Below are 7662 nucleotides of genomic sequence, written 5' to 3'. Positions count from 1 at the left end.
GTCTAAGGATCAGGAGCTCATACACAAGCTCTAAAGGCCATGCTAAAGATTCGAGAAAGCAGAGATAGGTTGCTTCAGCTTACACAGTTTTTATATTCTGTACAAGAAACTTGCCCGTGGTTCCTGAGGAGAGCAATTTAAATCTAGAATTTTAAATTTGGAACAAGAGAGGAGACAGGCTCAGGGTGTGATATACAACTGAGGAGCAGGAAAGTATGCATATTTTTACTTTCCATTTGTGATCTATGATTAGAGATTGTTTGGGGCCTACTCCATCACATAAACGAAGATTTTCCTACTCAGTATTGGAGCTGGGATGTGGGATTCACCCCTTACAACCAATCATCCAGGAATGTAGGTAGAAACAAAATATTGGGGAATGTGTAACTGCTGAACAATAAGCCCCACCTTATGAGGATGTTTTCACATAATATTAAAATTCAGTCAAAAGATTATTCTGACTCTGATTCAGTGTCAGATGAGGAGGGTCAGTAGGATGCTCCAACTTGTCAAGTACTGGGAACCATGAATGTGGGGTTACCTCCATAGGCCAAGTGACTTCCGTTCTTGCTAAGAGTCCCCTGCAGGCTACCTTGCAGGCATCTCATAGTCAAGGAGAAGATACAGCTGGTTGTAGGTTTTAACCTATGTTTGAGAGACTGGACCCTATCAACCCTGGCATGCAACAGAGCTTGCATCAAAAGATTCCACTTAAAACTTTAAAGGAGGTTAAAAAAAAAAAAAAGCCTGTACAGTGTAGGCTCTACAGCTCCATTGACTCTGGGGCTATTACAAAATGTGGTAGGAGATACTGCTATGCCTCCAGACAACTGGACATGGCTGGCTAGAGCATGCCTCTCTCCATGTGATTACTTGCTGTGGAAAACATGTTTTATAGAGTTGTGTCATAGCAGGCAAACCATAATTTGACACATGAAGTGCATATCAGTGCAGATATGCTCATGGGAATGGACCTTTTGAAGGTGTAGATAATCAATTACAGTATCCCCGTCAAGCTTATCAGCAGATTGTCATCGCAGGCACAAGGACATAGCAAGAACTACCCACAAAAGGAGAAAAGACTTTGGAAGTAACTAGCATTTTCCAAGGTTCAGATGAGCCATATCAAGAGTTTGTGGCACACCTGCTGCAAAACATAGAGACAGGATATTGGTGGATGCCAAAGCCAGAAACATACTGGTTAAAAAAAACACAACTGGCTTCTGAGAATGCTAACAAGGCCTGTAAGACAGCATTTCAGCCATATAGAAAAAGAGCTACTCTGAGGAAATGATTAGAATTTGTGCAGATATTGGACTGAGTCACATCCCGTATATAACTTTAGCTGCTGCCTTAAAGGAAGTATTCCGCCTTGGGGGGAGAAAAAAAAGGGACATTCCTTTCTTGTGGAATGTGGAAAACAGGGACATTCTGATAGAGAGTGTTTGAATAAGCCCCAATTACAGCTAGGTACCTCGGGGCCCAAAACTGGGCCACCAACTGGTGCCAATGGGCTCAGGGCTCAAACCTCCAGGATATGTCCTTGGTGTCTGAGGGGAAAAAATGGAAAATAAATGTCACTCCAAAACAGATGTAGATGGGCAACCTCTTATAGGACAGGGAAACTTCCAATATGGCCAGCCCCGACCCTATAAAACAATGGGGTAAGTAACTATGCAGTCTCCTCCACAATACTCACCACTGAAAACCTCATTCATGGCACCCCAGGAAGCGCAGGATTGGACCTCAGTCCCAATTCCTGATACGTGTTTACTCCTGATTTGGGAGGGCAAGTAATCCCTACAGAGGTCTATGGCTCTCTGCCCCAGTGCAGGGGTTTTAATATTAGGGAAAAGTAGTCCAACCATAAGGGGATTTCAGGTTTATCCAGGTGTAATTGATGAAGACTATACTAGGGAAATTAAGATAATGGCCCAGGCACCAAGTGCCTTTAGAGCAGTATCCCCAGAGAATAAAATAGTTCAATTGGTTATTCTCCAAATGTGAAGAATGGCAAGGCGTTAACTCACACCCAATGGAGAGATGGAGGATTTGGTTCCTCTGGATCATGCCTACTGGGTACAACAAGTAACAAAAGATAGGCTGGAAATCACTTTGTTCTTAAAGGAAAAACAGTTTTTAGGACTTTGGGATACTGGTGCTGATGTCTCTGTAATTGCTGCTAGACATTGGCCAAAACGTTGGCCTTGCCAGCCCTCTGCTGCTAATCAGCAGAGGGTAAGGGCCACTCATGACCCACTCCAAAGTGCTCAGCAGCTCCGTTGGAGGGATGAAGAGGGACACTCAGGGCTTTTTAATCATTGTGTCTTAGACAATCTTCTGGTTAATCTGTGGGGAAGAGATGTATCAGAGGGTTTGGGAGCTATACTCTATAGTCTCTTAGCATGGTCACTCACCAAATGTTTCAACAAGGCTATAATCCCTTAGGGGATTGGGAAAATATCAACAAGGTAGATTACATACTGTATAACCTTTAGGGAGTCTACGAAGGACAGGGCTAGGATATCAGGCCATGCAGCATTTTCAGTACAGGCATTTGGTCAAACAAATTAAATACTCCCCTTTCACACATGCAGCCCAGATTACTTGGCTCTCAACAGATCCAGTCTGGGTGGACCAGTGGCCATTGACAGGGGAGAAACTGGCTGCAGCCACAGCTCTGGTGGAGGAACAATTAAAGGCAGGGCATATTAAGCCTACCCAATGGTAGGCTACCTTCGAATACTCCAATTTTTGTGATTAGAAAAAAGTCGGGAAGATGGAGGCTCTCACAAGATTTAGGGGCTGTCACCAGAGTGATGCAGCCAATGAGAGCGCTCCAGCCTGGCCCTCCTTCACCCATAACCAATTCCATTGGATTATGGTCTTTGCATTCATGATCATAAAGATGTCTTTCTTTTCTTTTCTACCATTCCTCTCCATTCAAAACACAGAGAAAATTTTTCTTTCACTTTATCATCACCAAATCATCAGGCCCTGGGTGTTGATTTCATTGGACAGTGCTGCCCCAAGGCATGGCTAACAGTCCCAATATGGGTCAGGAATTTGTTGCTGCAGCAAAAGAACCTACACGCCATAAGTATCCAGAAGCTTCATTACATGGATCATATTCTCTTCAGTCATCCCAGTGAGTCTTCATCATATGCATCATATTCTGATAAGTCATCCCAGTGAGACTAAACCTCTACTAATCTTGGCAGAACTTCCAAACGTCAGGCCTGGGGATTATGCATTGCCCCAGAAAAGGTACCAAAATGAATGCCTCCCTTTCCATATTTTGGGCAAGTTATCAACGGAGGTTTGACCATCCTCAAAACATAGAGATCAGGAAGCATAATTTTAAAACTTTAAAAAATTGCTAAGAGATAGCAATTGGCTCAGATGCTACAGAAAACTTACCACTGACACCTTATCTCTTTTTCAGCTGCTCAAGGGAGACCCTAATCCTTCCTCACTTCAAGAACTTATGGAGGATGCCCAACAGGCATTGGTTAAGGTAGAGCAATTACAAAGCCAAGCTACAGCACTGAGATCCACAGCAGCCTGTTCCATTACTGATTTTATGCTGTCAATGCCGACAAGAGCACTCTGGCAATTGCAGGGGGTGTTGGAATGGTTACACGTTAGTCACTCTCCTGTTAATGTGCTTACACTGTATCATGAGCTGTAGCTAGGCTGATTGCTAAGGGACACACTCATTGTTGAGAATTTCTGGGGCATTAGCCCAGTAATATTGTTCTCACATTTTCAAGAGATCAACAGCATTGGTTATGGCAATTCTCAGACTTATGAGTCTGCACTGGCTAATTTTCCAGGACAGGTGGGGGGAATATCTTGCACATTCAAAACTTTTACATTTTTTCTCTCTTCAACTGTATCTCTTTCCAAAGATTGTATTACCCTACCTTCTGTTGGAGGATGTCACAATTTTCACTGATGCTTCTTGGTGTGGTACTGCTGCCTATTACACCAAAGATTGCCATAAGGTTGAACATACTGTTTTTGCCTCTGCTCAAAGGGTGGAGATGTATGCTGTTGTCATGGTCCTCAGGGACTTTCCACAACAACCTATCAATCTATGCAGTGATAGTTACTATGTTGTAGGTGACTTACACCACTATATTGGCCAAATAGTGAAGTTATTTAATTTTTTCTTTCAGCTGTGTAGTGTGGTGCAAATTCACCTTTATCCTTGTTTTGTGAGCCATCTGTGCTCACATTCTAATCTCCGTGGCTCACTCGCTGATGATAATGCCTGGTCAGGTTACCTAGGGTCTGGGCTTGCCCACACAAACTGCTGCACCCGTAGAAGCTGCCCAACTAAATCATGCTTTGTACCATCAAAACACTTTAGCCTTGCATAGGCAATTTCACCTTAACAAGGAGCAGGCTCAACAAATCATTAAATCATGTCAGTAGTTGGCCTGAGGGGTTAACCCAAGGCGCCTACCACCTGGAATATTGCAGCACATGTGTGTCATTAATGTTCCCTCTTTTCGCTGGCAGTGTTATGTTTATGTGGAAGTGGACACTTACTCAGGTTATACCTTTGCTTCCACACACACTGGTGAGGCCACAATGCACATCATCACTCATTGTTTGGCTCTCTTCATTGCCATGGGTAAGCCTCAACAGCTCAGGACTGACAATGGCCCTGCATATACTTCAACTGCTTTTCAACGGTTCTGTGAGGCCTATGAGATACATCACACCACCAATATTCCTTGTAATCCTCCAGAGCAGGCCATAGTGGAATGTGCACATGCCACCTTCAAAATACAATTAAAAAAATTAAAAGGGGGAGATGAGGTACTTCCCCCAGGTAGCCAATTACATAAAACTTTATATACCCTTAATTTTTTCTACTGTCCAGAATACAGTTTAACACCCACTGAAAGACATTGGCAACCACAGGGGCTGCCTGGCAGAACTGCAGTTATTTGGGAAAATGTGTTGACTGGCAAATGGCATGGTCCTACTTCTGTTCTAATGGGGGGAGAAGGGCATTTTTGTGGTTTTCCTGAAGATGCAGAATTCCCAGTGTGGGGACCATCGCAGTTCGTCAAGCCTCATGGACCACATGGTCCAAAGAAGAGGAGACTGAGACTGGAATACTGGCCCCAGGAGAGGGAACCACTGAGGCTGACTCCTCTGCTAACCAGAGGGCGGCCAAGGAAATGATTGACAGCAAGATAGACACAGAACTGTGAGCCACCCACCTGGGGTCAAATGAAGAAACTAAAGGATATGACAAAGATGGTAACCAGTTTCCTGGGGATGGCTGGGAATCCCACAGCCACATTGCTGGTGGCATTGGTTATAATTACAATAAAGGTGTGTGTTGTCCAGGGCAATACATACTGGACTTTCATACTCAACATGCCAATGAGGCATCCTATCACTTGGTAGAGCCACCGTGTATCTATCTTTACTGATGATATGGTACACATGGGAGGTCATTCCTCAGGACATCTGGTGCCTCAGTATACTGACTATAATTTTACAGGTAATGCTTATCTTGTTGACACATGGGAACAAAGCAAATGATGCTGTAGACATACAGCAATTAAGGCAACAAATATTGGCCATGCAAAAGCTTTATGATAATGTTATTTCTCCAGTGAATATGAAAAAACTATCCAGGATGAATTCAAGGATAGTAATCCATTTAACATGCTAAAGCAGTCCTTCTGGTATTTGGCAGGAACAAGTGTGTTATTGTTCACCTGCTTTCTTGTTCTTTCAGTCAGATTCCACATGGTGCAAAGACAACTGCTTGGTTTAGCAGATGGGCTTCTTCAAGAGCATTTTAAGTAATAAAAAAGGTGGACATATGGAGAGCAGAGTATGAGAGGCCTATGGGAACTTGATGTAAGCACAGTTGTGTCAAATAATCTGCAGGCTGAGTTTGGCATGGCCAGAGCCACAGAAGGGAGTGAGTGTAGTTATGCCCAATAACCTGCAGGCTTAGTTTTGCGTGGCCCCAGCTGCAGGAGAATGTGAGGGCAAAATGCAGCATGACTGGTTTTCCTAAGATGTAAACATGGCTCCTTACAATCAGAAAGAAGCAGTCACAGGTTTCTCCTGTTCAAAGAACTATTATGCCACGCCCCATCCCCTGCAGAACTGTGCCCACCTCGTTTTCCCATTGTATATAATAAACTCACTAGAGGTGGGAGGTTGTTGTGTGTCTCCATCCAAGCACCCAGTCCACCTGGTCTCAGCAATGTGCATTTTTTCTCTTCTGTCTTTTGTCCCTTCTTCACCTCCCATTGCCCCCAGTTAAGGTCGTGAGCCTGTCCCTTGACAGGTGCAAGAAACATGATTGACTGTTCTTGGGATGGCTGTGCTCACTGCAGCTGTCCTTCGCTCTGTGTATCATCCACCTTCCTGGCATCTGACCTCCAGTAGTCTCCATGACAACTTGGGTTCACTCTCACAGCTTCACAGGTTGTCCTCTCAATGGCTGCTTGCAGAGATTATTGCCCTACTGTATACTGCTTGACCTCCCAGGCTTTCCTTTCACATCTCCATGAAAGCCTGTATGTCCCATAGTTTTAGCATCCTGCAGACCTAAAAACAAACATCAACTGGAGAATGCCCAACTCACTCACCTAATTGTACTGTACAGCCTGAGCCCACTTGAGCCTTACCTTTAGCAGCCTCTGAGTGCCTGGATGGCTCACCATGGAGAAATGAACTCCATGGAGACAATTCCCCAGGAGGCCTAGGAAAGCAGAGAACCTCAGGACTCTTCTCACTTAAAAATCTCTGAAAGAGTTCAGCGACTATGGTTCACACCTGCAACCTTAGCTACTTGAGAGGCTGAGATAATGTGGATCATGGTTTCAGGGCAGCCAGGGCAAATACTTCTAAAGACTCCATTTCCAAAATGACCAAAGGAAAATTGACTGTAGGTGTAGCGGTAAAGCATTGAGTGTAGGGCATCTGGGTTGTTTCCACAGCTTGGCTATTGTGAATAGTGCTGCTATGAACATTGGGGAACAGGTGTCCCTACTGTATCCTGACTAACCTTCCTTTGGACAGACGTCCAGGAGTGATGTCATTGGGTCATATGGCAGTTGAAGCTTTAGCTCTTTGAGGAATCTCCATGAGGCTTTCCACAGTGGTTGTAGTATTGTATTCCCACCTATACTATATAAGGGTTCCTGTTTTGCCTCATCATCACCTGCATGTGTAGATATTGCCCTTGAATGTGGCCATTTGAAGTGGGGTGAGATGAAAACTAAGTGTTGTGTTGATGTACATCTCTTGTATAAAAGAGAAATGCAACACTTCATATATTTATTGGCCATCTGTACTTCTTCAAGAAATCCCCCATTTAATTCATGAACTCATTTCTTCATTGGGATATTGATTCATGGGGATTGAGTTTATTGAGTTCCCTGTAGATTCTGGAATAGAGTCCCTCATGGGATTAGTAGCTAGAAAAATCCCCTCCCATTCTATGCACTGCATCTTGAGTCTAGTATCTGTTTCTTTTGCTATGCAGAAACTCTTTACTTTGATGCAGTCCCATTGTTCATTCTTTCTCTTAGATGCTGACCCTTTTGAGTTCTGGTTTAGAAGTTCTACCCTATACCTATATGTTCCAGTATATTTCCTAGTAAATCCTGGAGT

The sequence above is a fragment of the Castor canadensis genome, chromosome 2 (assembly GCF_047511655.1).
Source record: "Castor canadensis chromosome 2, mCasCan1.hap1v2, whole genome shotgun sequence".
Classification (NCBI taxonomy): domain Eukaryota; kingdom Metazoa; phylum Chordata; class Mammalia; order Rodentia; family Castoridae; genus Castor; species Castor canadensis.
The sequence above is the reverse complement of the archived record's forward strand: the minus strand, read 5'-3'. Positions refer to the sequence as shown.